The sequence below is a fragment of the Pogona vitticeps genome, chromosome 2 (genome assembly GCF_051106095.1).
Source record: "Pogona vitticeps strain Pit_001003342236 chromosome 2, PviZW2.1, whole genome shotgun sequence".
Classification (NCBI taxonomy): Eukaryota; Metazoa; Chordata; class Lepidosauria; order Squamata; family Agamidae; genus Pogona; species Pogona vitticeps.
The window spans coordinates 291,847,437-291,861,701 of NC_135784.1; positions in this window are offsets into that span (position 1 = coordinate 291,847,437).

Consider the following 14,265-nt stretch of genomic DNA (forward strand, 5'->3'; position numbering starts at 1 on the left):
CAAGAACATCTGGAGGCCCAAGGTTGGGGACCACTGATGTATGGGATCGTATCACATTGTAATCTTCTCTGAGATCAAACCACTCTTTTCAAAATGTAGTTAGAGTTTGGCAAAGAAGATAGCAATACAAGGAAGACAGTAATCATCTTTATTCACGGGCAGGAAGCTATAAACAAAGCAACAGTTTGTTAGAGACCTTTTAGGGACATAAGAAATGAAAATCCTCTCCCAGCTCCCCAGAAACAATCCAGACCTGCTCCTCCCCTTGTGGGCGGTGTTGCAAGCTCTCTGATTTTGGTTTTTTAAAAATTTAATTAAGTGGCCAAGAACATAGGAATACAGATGATTACGGTGGCTGGTCAGCTGGCTAGAATAAGCTGCATTTATAGTTTGATGACCAGGTGTGTACCTGCAAACTGTGGGAGATAGTGTTTTGGCTTCATTCATATTAATGTGAAAGCCTCAGTCAGATAATGTTTCGATTCAAGTCCAATTCATTAGGAGTTTGGCTGACCTTATCTTGCCCATACCAATATCAAGAGGAGGCAACATGGTGCTCTCCAGATATTTTGGGCTGCACCAATCGGTCTACCTCTCCCCCATTCGCCATGCGTTCACTAAAGTTGTTTGTCCTCCTTCGTTGAGTCAGAAGACTGTGTTTTGGTATTAAAAATAACATTTATCTGCCAATCTTGACACAGTTTGTCCTTGGAAGAGGGATGCAGGAAGGCATAATTTCACCCATCACCTCAGGGACCAAAAAGTTTCAAGCCCTCTAAAACATTAATATATCTACATTTAAATATTGACTACTCTAAGAAAAGATAAGGTCCTATAAGCCCAGAGTTTGCTTTTCTTAAGTCCATTTATAAACTTAGTGTTCCTTCACCCTCAAAAAAAAGGAAGCCAGTTCAAACAGGTAAGTCATCCTTCTTTAAAAATTTTTTATTATTTATACCCAAAACAAAAACAAGTAGAAAAGGGGAAAAAATCTGATAAACAAGTATCTAAATCAAGAGTGCTCCCTCCCACAGGGATCCTTTGGGAATAACAACCAATCCCATCTACTCTTATGGAGCCCCATCTTCCTTCCAGAATTGTATTTACTCTTACATTGATTTCCCCCCCTTCCCTTTTATTAATACAAAATCAATAAATTTTCCCCATATATCTAGAAATTCATCTTTGCCTTTTTACCCCTTCTTAACTTTTATATTACAAGTTAGCTTATTCCAAACTTCCCTATAACAATCAATGAATTGGAAATTGTGTTTCTTCCAGTTTCTAGCAATAATCAATCCTGCCGCTGTTAACGAACTTGAAATTAATTTTTTTTAGTCATTACATTACCTCTCTTCTTTTCAAATATTGATCAAAGCTCTATTTTAGGACATACAGCTAAGTTTAACTTACTTATCTCATTTATTTCTTTGAAAACCAATTTCCAAAATTGCAATATACCCTCACATTCTCACCACATACAAAAATAAGTACCTACTTTCTGGCACCCTTTCCAGGACATCTTAAAATGATTGCCATTTCTTTAAATTAATGTAATTACATTGGAGTTAAGTATCATCTCCAAATTAACTTATAAATTGTTTCTTTTATCTTTACTTACATAGATTTCAATATTCTAATCTTTCGTATATTTTTCTAGGCACTACGACTTATTTCTTCTCCCGTGCAGAATTCCCATAATGACTTAAGTGAGTCCTCCTGATCTTCTGCTTCTAATAAAATGTTATCAGTTTTACTGAATGTCTTTCACTATTTCATTTTCATTTTCACTTTTGCTTTCCTTTTGTAATATAATTTCTTTGTACGTACTGTAGTAAATTCCCTACACTTACCATTTCTTTTTACTCAGTTGTTTGTTCACTGCTCTACCTGAATAATATTACACCAAGATATTTTATCCATACCTATCACTTCTTTTATTTGCTCAGTATTCTTTATATTTTATAACCAATTCCTTATTCTAATCACTTGTCTTTTAATTAGTAAATTCTCGGTCAATCTTTTTTTGTTTCCTGGGAATTTCTCCAACTCTGTCGCTGGATGCAATGGGGAAATTGCTGTTTGTTTGTGTTTGTTTGCCCAGAGGCTGATTTGTGTCTCACTTTCATTCTACATTTCTTAACAACCAATTGCTTTACCATTTTGTATTACTTGATGGGGTAGGGGAGGTTGTTGTAAACATTTCATAAGTCTTATTGTAAGTCGAGGACATAACGTGGGGCATTCATTAGAATCAAGCCATATAAATCTCTTTACAAACTTCAGGTACCAAAGTTTTCTTGAATGTTTCCAGGGAGGTCTTTTGGTAAACTCCCGCCAACCTAGCTGTTCGAAAGCATGCAAATGTAAGTAGATAAATAGGGACCACTTCGGTGGGAAGGTAACAGCGTTCCGTGTCTAAGTCGCACTGGCCATGTGACCACGGAAGATTGTCTTTGGACAAAACGCTGGCTCTATGGCTTGGAAACGGGGATGAGCACCGCCCCCTAGAGTCGAACACGACTGGACAAAAATTGTCAAGGGGAACCTTTACCTTTACCTTTACCTTTTGGTAAAACTGTATTATTCCCTGAATGCAGCAGTTCCTCGATGATTTGTTTTCCTTCCTTTTCTAGAACTTCCTATTCCAAAATACGTTTGTGCATGTGTGTGAACTGCACAAATTTCTATTCTTTTTCAGCCACGAATAAACTGAAAGAAAGAAAGAAAGAAAGAAAGAAAGAAAGAAAGAAAGAAAGAAAGAAAGAAAGAAAGAAAGAAAGAAAGAAAGAAAGAAAGAAAGAAAGAAAGAAAGAAAGAAAGAAAGATCAATTCCCTCAGCTTTCAGTATAAGCGGTTCTGGGACTCATCATCTCCTATAGGAAACAGCCTGGCTGAATCCAGGAAAAAAATTATTTGTTGTTGTAGTTCTGTAATCATAAAGCAACAGAAAACAGAGTGACTGTGAAAGGTCAAAGGAAAAGACAGCTGATCTGTGTTCTTTCTTCATTTTGATTGAGTTCCAGAGACATAATTGAGCTTGGAACGAACTAGTTACTAATCACAATAATTGCTTGTAATCAATTTCTTTACACTACGGAAGGTATAACACTACATTACAATTCTAACTTCATGAGAGATAACACATCCATATATAACTGAAACTCTATGATTACCTTTTAATTAAGGGATCTGGACTTATAGAATCTCAGGGGAGAAATATTGCATGATTTAGGGTAGATAATGTCTAGATGGGTGGTATATAAATCTAATAAATAAATAAAATTTATTTGAATGCTGCCCCATGCTTCTGTCTCACATTATGTTAGGGATACAGTTGCAAGTTACATTGGAACAAAGTGTAATTTGTACCACAGGCCCATGGTTTGTGGTATTCATATGTGTCTTCTTTTTTATAGGTAAGTAAAACATAGTTACTTTTAAGAAATGGGAAATAACGTGTTACTTTCCAAAAACTGTGGCTACAATCATCATCTTCTTAGAATTGCAGAGCTGGAAGGGACCCTATGGATCATCAAGTCCAGCTTGCATCAAGAAGGCACAGTGGAGAATCAGACTTCCGAACCTCTGGCTTAGCAGTCAAATACCTAAACCACTGAGCTATAACACTGCTGGTAGTAATGTTAACCTGAGGATTAGTAGAGCATAATTATTGTTATTTATGCATTGCAGCAATTCCCGCAGTACAATGAGACCATTCTGCAGCTAAAGTAAGCAAGTAATATCTGTAATTATTGTAGCATAAGAAAACTCAGTTCTAGCAATGTGACAAAGAATGACTATTACTAAATCTGTCACTAATTAGTTTTAGAAGTACTTTCCAATATTCTGAAGCATCAGAGTAGCACTGAGCATAGAATTTTTACTTGTATCTAAAAGGTATGAAAATGAAGCTTAATCTGTCATCATGTTCTGGAAATAGGGAAAGGAGAATAATTGTCCATTAAAACCTAAATGTTAAACTTTGTACTCATTAGCATAGGAATAATGCACCTGAAGTGTAAAGTCATTCCAACTCTTTAATGCTGGTCAAGAAAAATCACTATAAAAAAGTATTTGGGTCAAATTTCCCCCCACAGCATATGAGCACAATGGGATACTCAGCAGAAACAGCTCACACCTCACAAGTGGTAATCATGCCATAAACCAAAAATGTTTCTCTTTCAAAATGGGAAAAGGCTACAGCTGTTGTATGCATTGGAAATGCTGTGATTTATAATCTACGCTATTTCTCAGTTATGGATTTTAGATTTATATACACAGAATGGATTTGGTGTGTAACCATACAAAGGTTCAAGCAAGGTCACCAGAACTGTGAGCTGTAATTTTAGTGTGGTTTTATGTATTACTATTGTTAAAGTCAGGCCTATTCCTCACGCAGGGTGAGGAAACTACCTTTTCCCCTTGGAAGCAAAAGCTCTTTTATGGGAGCTTTTAAGCCTGACTCGCTTAATGGGAGAAATTCCATTGACAATTCAGCTATGATGAGGAGAAGTTACTCTGAGGCTCTTAGATACATTTTTCTTCAGTACAGATATAGGAATATGTGAAACTTGTGAATGACACTGTGTAAATGACACAACAGTTTATACACAGGACCCCTGCCCGTACAAGGTTTCATTTTATTACCTGCTAGAATGGTAATGCAGACTTCCAAAGAATAGCAAGGAGAGACAAGATAGCCTTCTTAAATGAACAATGCAAAGAAATAGAGGAAAATAACAGAAAAGGAAAAGCCAGAGATCTGTTCAGGAAAACTGGAGATATCAGAGGACACTTTGGTGCAAGGATAGACATGATAAAGGACAAAAATGGAAGGGACCTCACAGAAGCAGAAGACATCAAGAAGAGGTGGCAAGAATACACAGAGGAATTATATCAGAAAGATTTGGATATCCTGGACAACCCAGGCAATGTAGGTGCTGACCTTGAGCCAGACATCCTGGAGAGTGAAGTCAAGTGGGCCTTAGAAAGCCTGGCTAACAACAAGGCCAGTGGAGGTGATGGCATTCCAGCTGAACTATTTAAAATCTTAAAAGATGATGCTGTTAAGGTGCTACATTCAATATGCCAGCAAGTTTGGAAAACTCAACAGTGGCCAGAGGACTGGAAAAGATCAGTCTACATCCCAATACCAAAGAAGGGAAGTGCGAAAGAATGCTCCAACTACCGCACAATTGCACTCATTTCACACACTAGCAAGGTTATGCTCAGAATACTACAAGGTAGGCTTCAGCAATATGTGGACCGAGAACTCCCAGATGTACAAGCTGGATTCCGAAGGGGCAGAGGAACTCGAGACCAAATTGCTAACATGCGCTGGATTATGGAGAAAGCCAGAGAGTTCCAGAAAAACATCTACTTCTGCTTCATTGATTATGCAAAAGCCTTTGACTGTGTGGACCACAGCAAACTATGGCAAGTCCTAAAAGAAATGGGCGTGCCTGACCACCTTATCCATCTCCTGAGAAACCTATATGTGGGACAGGAAGCAACAGTTAGAACTGGATATGGAACAACTGATTGGTTCAAAATCGGGAAAGGAGTACGACAAGGCTGTATATTGTCTCCCTGCTTATTTAACTTATATGCAGAGTACATCATGCGGAAGGCTGGACTGGAGGAATCCCAAGCTGGAATTAAGATTCCCGGAAGAAATATCAACAACCTCTGATATGCAGATGATACCACTCTGATGGCAGAAAGCGAGGAGGAACTAAAGAACCTTGTAATGAGGGTGAAAGAGGAGAGTGCAAAAAACGGTCTTAAACTCAACATCAAAAAAACTAAGATCATGGCCACTGGTCCCATCTCATCCTGGCAAATAGAAGGGGAAGATATGGAGGCAGTGACAGATTTTACCTTCTTGGGCTCCATAATCACTGCAGATGGAGACAGCAGCCACGAAATTAAGACGCCTGCTTCTTGGGAGGAAAGCGATGACAAACCTTGACAGCATCTTAAAAAGCAGAGATATCACCTTGCCAACAAAAGTCCGAATAGTCAAAGCTATGGTTTTTCCTGTAGTGATGTATGGAAGTGAGAGCTGGACCATAAAGAAAGCTGACTGCCGAAGAATTGATGCTTTTGAATTGTGGTGCTGGAGGAGACTCTTGAGAGTTCCCTGGACTGCAAAGAGAACAAACCTATCAATTCTAAAGGAAATCAACCCTGAGTGCTCAGTGGAAGGACAGATCCTGAAGCTGAGGCTCCAATACTTTGGCCATCTCATGAGAAGAGAGGACTCCCTGGAAAAGACCTTAATGTTGGGAAAGTGTGAAGGCAAGAGGAGAAGGGGACGATAGAGGATGAGATGGTTGGACAGTGTCACCGAAGCAACCAACATGAATCTGACACAACTCCGAGAGGCAGTGGAAGATAGGAGGGCCTGGCGTGCTCTGGTCCATGGGGTCACGAAGAGTCGGACACGACTAAACGACTAAACGAAACGAGAATGGGGTTGCCACATTGACGTATCTAGATAACTTTTATATTTATGGAATAATATGTTAACTAGAGGAGGTTACTTTGTGCTGATGGGGTGCTTTCATCCTAAAACAGTCTCAGTTTAGCTCTGCATTAGATATCAGATGTGGTTCCATTTAAAAATTATTTTAGCACATTGTCTTTTTAAAAAGTGATATTACAATTTAAGGTCCTAGTGTGAAATGAGCCACAGGAAAGAAAGGTAATGAGGTAACCAGATTTTGCTTATTTATGTTTCTCGTGTTCTGATTTTCCGTGGCTGAATCGCTCTGTGGTTTAGGTATCCGGCTGCATAGTCAGAGATTGGGAATTTGATTCCCCACAGTGCCTCCTATAAGTAGAGCCAGCCTGTGTGGCCATGGGCAAGCTGCACAGTCTCAGGGTGCCCTCAGAAGAAGGGAAATGTCAAACCACTTACGAATATTCTCTACCTGGAAAACCCATAAGTCAAAATCAACTTGACAGCACATGTTTATTATACTGTTATACTCTGCTACAAAAATTGATAGGCTTATCACCTCCATTATTGGGCACACAGAGAAAGGTCTCTCAATTCTTCTGTTGCTCTTCCAGGTTTAATCATTGGTGATGATGGTGGTGGAGAGCCATGAACTGTATTTCCCTGTGTTCATCTTCCACTACATCATTGATTATTCCTCAGTCTAGTAGTTTCATTTGAAGAGAAGACGCACCAAGCCCCTGGTCATTTTGTAATTTTAGTAATTTTGCACATGTCAGCAGGATCTTCTTTTTGAGGTGGAGCAGCTAGACTATGCATACTATTCTGAACATTACAGATTTATAGAAAGTGTAGGAAAATTCAAAAATCAGTGTTGTGACGATAAGCTTGATTGTTGTTTTTCTATTATGTGCTGTCAAGTCAGAACTGACTTATAGCAACCCTAATAGGGCTTTTGGGACGTGGTGGCGCTGCAGGTTAAACCACAGAAGCCTCTGTGCTGTGAGATCAGAAGACTAGCAGTGGTAAGATTGAATCCACGCGACAGAGTGAGCTCCTGTCACTTGTCCCAGCTCCTGCCAACCTAGCCATTCGAAAGCATGTAAATGCGAGTAGTTAAATAGGTAGCACTTCGGAAAGGTAACTGTGTTCTGTGTCTAGTTGTGCTGGCCACGTGACCACGGAAACTGTCTACGGACAAACGCTGGCTCTATGGCTTGGAAACGGGGATGAGCACCGCACCCTAGAGTCGGACACAACTGACTAAATGTCAAGGGGAAGCTTTAATAGGGCTTTCAAGGTAAGTGAGATATTTAAGGAGTGGTTTTACCAGTTCTACTCCTCCAGTGAGCTTCCATGGCTGAGTGGAAATTGAACATAGGCCTCCTGAGTCCTAAGTCATCACTTTATACACTACAGTGCACTGGGTACCTATAACCAACTTTAAAAGACAATTTAAAAAATAACAGTAGTTATCCTTTACTGATGTTCATGTTCCTGTCGGTCCTTAGTCCTGCACCAAATAATTTATTTTTTTCCTTACTAAACACCAAAATGAATTATTTCCCACAGGACATAGATAGAAATAGACAATGCTGCTGTGTAACAAATTTTGTGCGCATGTTCAGCAGATCAATTCTGCTAACATTTACATAGGTAGTGGTTTCCAACCTTGGGTTCCCAGATGTTCTTAGACCACAGCTGGCCAACAAAACTAGTGGTGAAAGCTTCTGGGAGTTTTGGGAACCACTGACAAAAACGGAAGCGGTGTAGGTTGGCCAATGTTTACAAGTTGAAGCACCAGGTACATTTGTTTAGCAGGGAGGATAACGTGATCTGCCACCTTTCTCAAATGTCCCTGCTTCCTCTCAGGGTGCACCTTCATATGATGCCTTTGAGAAGTTGTGGCTGGGAGGGAGCTGCAGTCAACGTCAATCAATCCAGTGGCAGGCATTGTTCCCACTCTATCTCAGTGGTCTTTTTCTAGTCAGGGTTCAGTTAGTGTTCTGTGTTTTAGACTATGTGATTTATGTAGTCAGAAATGAACAGTTAGAGTGAAGTGTTTTGTCAGCAACATAATCAGTCAGTTAGTTTAAAATGAAGTAAATTAAGTAGTTAAGCTTGGTACTGTAAGAAGTTAATATTTCCACAAAATATATTTGTTTTTATACAAGGAGAACTGTGAGTAAACAGAAATATTTTATTTTTTCTAATTTATCTGAGTGACTGTATTGAAACAAATAATTTGGAACTGAGGTAAACTAACAAATAAGAAGTAGTCTAAGGGAGACTTAGACAACAGAGGACGAGATAGTTGGACAGTGTCACTGAAGCTACCAACATGAATTTGACCAAACTCCAGGAGGCAGTGGAAGACAGGAGGGCCTGGAGTGCTCTGGTCCGTGGGGTCACAAAGAGTCAGACATTACTTACCGACTAAACAACTAAGGGAGACTAATGTTCAATCTGCTCTGTATGTTTTTTGACCTTACTGAACCATTTCTTCTTCTTCTTCTTCTTCTTCTTCTTCTTCTTCTTCTTCTTCTTCTTCTTCTTCTTCTTATTATTATTATTATTATTATTATTATTATTATTATTACTACTACTACTACTACTACTACTACTACTACTACTACTACTACTGCTATTGCTATTGCTATTGCTATTGCTATTGCTATTGTTATTGTTATTACACTCAGCTCTGCAAAAACAAACTCCAGCAACAGTAGCTGGAGGAAAATGACTTTCGCAAACATCTTTGTAAACAAATGTATTTTTCTGTGTATAAGATGATACTTTTGTCTAAAATCTTCAGACTAAAAATTGAGGGTAGCCTTATACACAGAAGTAAGCCGAGGAGAAAACCACACAATTGCAAAACTGCCCATACTTTGCCTCTGTAAACAGGCTTCCTCCAATCGCAAGGCTTAGCTTCCTACAGCCAGGAGACTTAGCTTCCTCCAATCATGAGCCTTACGTAACTGATGTCAGCTGATGCTAAACAATTTGAACACACCTTTCTGAAGGTGGAGCATGTAGGCACTGTTCAGATGCAACAAGGTAATGTTGGGTTGTTCTGAGCGCAGAGGCTGAATAAACTGATATGCTCAAAGCTAAGAGTGATGTGTATTCGCGAAGGCTAAGTGTGATGCATAATGTTATAGTACTGGTGTGTAAATATTACCTAATTACTAAATAAAAATGGATTCTGTTTTATATTTAAAATATTGATTTCTTAATTTGGAGTTAGAAAAGTGGGGGTGGTGTCTTATACATAGGGGTGTCTTATACACAGAAAATACAGTACAGTATTTCTGTTGTAACACTAGTATTTTCGAATGGCTTGGCAATTGCAGTAATTAAGACCCATTAGCCTTAAAGAAGACCCTTTCCAGATAGAGATGAAAAACACTATGGCTTTTTTTTTTGTCAAGATCAATAACAGCTGCCTGCGTTTTTTTTATTTTGTTTGATCCTACTTTCTCCACCCCAATATTTTTCATAACCTTCTTAGAAGACTGAGAAGGTCAATTTCTTTCTACATCACCCTTGGCGGCTGTGGTGATGAGTGGGTGGCAACAACCCTCTTCTCCGCTTCCCAGCTGCTGCTGTGGGCATATTTTGTTATTTTGGTATCCTTTTCCATCCCACGATATGAATCAGGATGCCAGTTCCCACAACCACATTTCAATGTGTTACATGACACTGAAAAGCACACCCACTGCAGCTGTTCCTACTTTAAAATATTCCAACACCCTCATGTAGAAGCAGAGATGTACATGAACGAAAATCTAACAAGAGAATGAGGGTCTCATGCATAACTGCTTTTGAAAACAGCTGTATTTAGAAAAGGGCAGGGGAATCTTTGACCCTCCAATTTTTGGGCTCTGCTACCCATAATCCCTTGCCATTGGCCATGCAGGGTTAGGCTGATGAGATTTGTAGGCCAAAATGACTGGAGGCCCAACAGTTCTCCACCACAACTTGCAGTCATGAGGCTGTGAACAGAGCTGTTAATGAAATCGCACAACCGCGGGTGTGCAAATATTGTACCTCCTGTTTTTTTTTTCAGTCCAAATAATTTGTCTTACAAATAGCAATCAATTTGCTTTAAGCCATTTTGTACTCTGTCTGCTTTGATTCATATCTGAATAGTCAAAACTATATATGCATTTGTAGAGGTTACAATAGAGGGAAAACTTGAAAATGGGGGAAAATAAAGGATTTGGATCTGGGATGGGAGACTGAGACTCAGTGCCATCAATTATTGCTTGGCCTCCAGAGTGCAGGCAAAGCTTGAACCAGTTTACCTCCTTCCTTCCCCCTCACCAACCAAGAATCATGAAATATATTCAAATTTATTCAACTAAAACATTTGTTGAATGGGGGGAAAGGCTATTTTCTGTTAGCATCTATCTCAGTGGATAGAATGTTTGATTGCTGACTTATGTGCCATGTTTCCAGCCGCCTGTTTAGAATACAGGCATGACCAGTGGAGGGGGGTGGAGATCTAAGGTTCTAGAAAAATAAAAATAAAAACCAAATAAAGTACAAAACTGAGAGGTGGGAATAGCTTAAGTCCTGTTCCAATTCTAATGTAACCTAGTGCTGTCAAGCCACCACCAATTTATAGTGACCCTATGAATAAGTGATCTCCAAAATCTCCTGTCTTCAACAACCCTGCTCAGCTCCTATAAACTCAGGACTGTGGCTTCTGTGATGGAGTTATTCCATCTTATATTTGATCTTCCTCTTTTCCTGCTGACTCCAAACATTCCCAGCATTATTGTCTTTTCCAGCAAATCTTGTGTTCTCCTGATGTGTCCAAAGTTTGTGACCTACCCCACTCAAATCCTGCATAAGAGACTCAGACACCAGCGGCACTTTCACACACACAGGAATTCAACAGATTGGATTCTAAGGTGTAACACAAAATGAGATCTGCAGCTACCTAAAAGTAAAGAAAAAAAATTTCTCCTATGCACAGCCACCATACTGAAAATGAAAGCAATGCAAATAGTAATCTCTCACAGACTAACACCATTCTTCATCTTGGCAAGATGTGAACTGACTGCAGTTCATGGGAAAAGAGAATTTATCTGGTCAATCCAAGCCCTTCTAGGGGCTCTATGATTGTCACTTCTTGGAAATCCTGGGTTTTTCATTGGTGCTTCAACTGTCAATCTTCTTTTCCGTTTTGTTTCCAGGTTCCAGGTGGGGCATGATGGTGCCAAGTACTGTAGTGGGGTTTTTAAAATTAGTTTTCTTAAACCACAGAACCAAAGCAACATTTGGCACTTTGGAGAGTCCTGATTTGATCCAGGGCTTAGTCTGAGCTTCTTCAGTTCCTTTTGGATCAGTTCAGAAATTAACAAATACCCCTATTTGGCTTTGGATTCTGAATGATTTCCACAACTGCAACACATCCCTACTTGCAGCCATCATCATGTGCAATTATCTTCCCCTTCCGTCTCCTCTCTGAACACGTCTAGGAACCTGCTTTGTTATTGAAACTGCTGGGAACAAAGAAAGATGATGACACAAGCACATCCCTTTCCCCATCAGGCATATGGATAGTGTGTCATTTAACCTTTAGCTCCTGCTTGTTGAGCAGGGTGAGATGTCAAATATTTCTAAGTGAGCTTTTGGCAAGGGTTTGAGCATCTTTCCACAACCATTTGCGAAGCCAGTGTACCCTGCGCAGTCAGTCAGTGTGGCTGCAGCCCAGATTTGCTTTCCTTCTCTTCCCCACCCGGTCCTGCTTTCCCTGACCACTTCCTTCAGACAGAAACAGGAAATCCAGGACAATGAAGTGATCACCCCTGTCCCCTCTGAAAATCTATAACTACTTGAAATGTCACTTCCTGTTTTTGAAAGTAGGCATTTAAATACTCGCTCTCTTCCATGGCTTGGGGCCCACCACTGAGGACATGAAAATATATAGTATCTGAGCTCTCTCACTGGAACAATCCAGATTTTCTTACATAGCTTTTTAAGTTATAATGAGTGCTTCCAATGAATGGCACAAGGGCTAATTTGGGAATTCTTTAAAAATAAAAACAAACCTCCTTCCAAGCAGTGGTTATATTTCTGGACAAAAAAACAATGTAGCATTGCTGAACCAGACAACAGGTCTCTTTTGAGACTAGCTTGTCCAAATCACTGCAATTTTCAAGGATTTATTAAAACAATTTATAAAAGTACAGCTTGATCCTAGACATGTCAACTCCAAAGTAAACCCTGGAGGTCCGGGTGAGTTGCTTCCTTTTAAAGCTGATTCATCTATAATCAGTTCTGTAGTGGGCCAATGTCTGATGAAGCAAGTGGTCTACTCAAGTGAGCAACCAGTAAAGTAATGTTTTTAGAGAAAATCTGCATGGATATTTGTTCTGCTGTTTGGTGCATTGTTCAGTTGGGTTGGTTCACTCTTTTTTCCAGTGTCCACAGGCAGACCTTGCTGGAGCAGATCAATTTGTTCCTTTTAAAACTCCTCTTAGGGCTTCTACTATTTTGGTGCAAGTTGAAGGGGTCCAAGTTAATCCATTCCCAGTGAGTGTGCTCACTTGAAATGGACTAAATTGGAGCCTAAATTAGAAGCAACTTCAGGTGTCAATTTCTGGTATTCTGAAGGGGCCTATTGGGCACTTCAGGATATTGGACCTAGAACCCTTCCTCTGATCTTCTGTGGAGGGTCAGGGGAAGTGATTTTTTTAATGTCTGGTAGATTATCACTAATATAATGTATCACTTTATTTAAATTTAATTATTTTTCTTTGCTTGTTTTGTGCATTGCTGATTGAGAAACTGCCCACAGCCATGGTTTCAATTTTAATTGAAATGGATCATACTACAAAGGGCTTTTTGCCATTGAGGCAGGAGGAGTGCACCAAATGGCACATCACTTCTCCCCTCAACCTCAACTGACCCTTTATAGTCCAATCCAGACCACACCAAAACAGGTACTCTGGACAGGCCTTCAGAAGCCTATTCATGGAACACGCAATTTCCATGAGTAAAAAATACTGGGAATGGAGAAAGCCTTCTTGCAGAAACTGGTGATCATATGGATTTTATGTTCTCTCTCTGACACTCTCAATTTGGAGAAAGGAAGGAGGCATCTACCACTTATTGACCCCACAGTTTGCATCAGACTGTGGCACAGAGAAAATTGAAATAAAAATAGGAACTACACAACAGAAAGCTAAGCACAGAGAACCCTCATGGGGAATTGCTTTTGTCTTTGTTGTTTTTTAATGGGATATCTTTTTTTTTCTTTTTTTTTTTTTTGCTGTAAGCTTCCCTCTCTTTTCTCTACTTTTTGGCCTGTGCCATTGCCTGTTCCAATATAAAGAGATAGAAGAAGGAGCTGTTGTCTCCAAACAGGTTTTCTTTTCTTTTTTCTTCTTTTCTTTTTTAAAGAAAACAGCTTCAGAGGAATTAGCAATAAGCCACTTTGGAAAAACTGAATGTTAAAAAAGAAATGGAAATCACCAATTGACACCTTGTCAGATCAAAATGTGCTGGTGGTTAGTTTACAACCAGAATGAAAAGAAACTTGCCTCTGTCTTTCATGATGAAGTTGCTATAGTCATGGGGACAACTACAATGATTTCACCCACAGAAATCAGCAGTGATGCACTTTGAAAAACTGCATATCAGAGCGGATCCAAGTTTATTTCCCCTCACTGTGTACTCGCATCTCAACTTGGCTTATTTACTGCAGATAACATTTCTTATTGATTTTTCTTTTAATTCTTTGACATGGGAGTCACTGATATGGATTCATTGGTTATCCACCA